At 33.6% G+C, this 1,784-nt stretch overlaps 1 long non-coding RNA gene across 1 annotated transcript; it reads right to left on the bottom strand.

The window, feature by feature from the left end:
- Nucleotides 1–656: 656 nt before the first annotated feature.
- LOC142219857 (uncharacterized) lies at nt 657–978 on the bottom strand. The gene is made up of 2 exons (XR_012717813.1): nt 912–978; nt 657–848 (listed from the first exon to the last, which is right to left on the bottom strand). It is a non-coding gene; the product is annotated as an uncharacterized LOC142219857 (long non-coding RNA).
- Nucleotides 979–1,784: the final 806 nt, after the last annotated feature.

Raw genomic sequence — 1,784 nt, 5'->3', positions numbered from 1 at the left:
ATCGACTTGAAACATGGCACAAGTAGTTGTTATTGATGTAGGTTGGTTGGAATTGCAAATGGGCCACATCGGTCCACTTTTACGTATAGCCCCCATATAAACGGACCCCAAAATTTGGCTTGCAGACCCGCTAAGAGAAGCAAATTTCGTCCGATCCTGCTGAAATTTGGTACATGGTGTTAGTATATGGTCTCTAACAACTATGCAAAAATTGGTCCACATCGGTCAATAATTATATATAGCCCCATATAAACCGATCCCCCGATTTGGCTTGCGGAGCCCCTAAGAGAAGCAAATTTCATCCGATCGGGCTGAAATTTGGTACCTGGTGTTAGTATATGCTCTCTACACGCTCACAAAAAATCGCTTCTGTAACATATACTCCCAAACATATTTTGCTTCAAGCATATACATTTTTGGGTATTGCCCAAACATTTATATGTTTGATCTCTTCCAATATATAATATGTTTGAAAGCATATTAGTCTAAACAATATATGTTTGGGTAGTCTAAGTTTCAAACATTTTGTATTTTTGCATCCAAATTCAATAATGTTGTCTTCCAAAAAACAATATGTTATTATGTGAACATATAATATGTTTGGAAGAATTTTGCACCCAAAAATATTATATGCTTAAAAAAATTCTCCCAAACAATATTGTGCTCAAAATTTTATTTATTTATTTATATATTTACAATCATAACGAATTATGAAAATAAACAGGTAATATAGGTGCTAACAACATAGGTTTTCGACCTGAATGCTCAAAATTTTGTTTCTGCCCAATTGTATATTCCCCAACATCTTTCTCACTTCCACGAGATTTTTTAGTTCTTAGCACCTTTTTCTGTAATACAAACATTGTAGAAGAAATTATTCAATTGTATGATTTTTTTTATTTTAATTTTACCTTTTGCCGGACGGGGATTCGAACAGCGGACCACACAGTTTGTAAGGATCAAAGAAGTAGCTCATCAATTGCCCAAGGAAAAATAAAATGTTAATTTTGTAATAACAAGCTACAACCACCAACTTAATTTAATATCGCTCCCTGTTAAATAGCGCTCCAAGCTACTAAACACATATATGTTTATAGGCTATTTCTAAATTAATATATGTTTGCATCCAAACATTTTATATTTACAAACATTTTATGTCCCAAACATAATATGTTCTAACATATTAACATATATGTCCCAAACATGTTATGTTAGTTTATGAACATTATATGCTTGCACTTAAAAATATTGTGTTTAAAAATTTGTGTTCCAAACATATAATGTTTATAGCCAAACATATGAAAAACAGCCTTTTTCATCCGTGTAATGTCCATGCAAAAATTGGTCCACATCGGTGCATAATTATTATAACCCCATATAAACCGATCACCAGATTTGACCTCCGGAGCCTCTTGGAAGACCAAAATTCATCCGATTCGGTTGAAATTTGGTACGTGATGTACGTATATGGTATCCAACAACCATGCAGGAATTGGTTCATATCAGTCCATAATTATATATAACCCCCATATAAAACGATGCCCAGATTTGACCTCCGGTGTCTTTTGGAGAAGCAAAATTCATCCGATCTGGGGGCTAATCACGGCATTCGATATCGAGAACTTTTAATCGAAATCTAAATTTTTCGGATCACGGGAGTCGATATCGAGTTTTTTGGATCGACAATTTTTTCGATTGGTAAATTGCAATCGTAAAACATTTTTCACTTGTTTTTTACATTGCTTTCGCCATATAGGAATAGTAAATATATTAGTTTAAGTTCG

This window comes from Haematobia irritans, chromosome 1 (genome assembly GCF_050003625.1).
Source record: "Haematobia irritans isolate KBUSLIRL chromosome 1, ASM5000362v1, whole genome shotgun sequence".
NCBI lineage: Eukaryota > Metazoa > Arthropoda > Insecta > Diptera > Muscidae > Haematobia > Haematobia irritans.
This window is presented reverse-complemented; position numbering and strand designations above follow the sequence as displayed.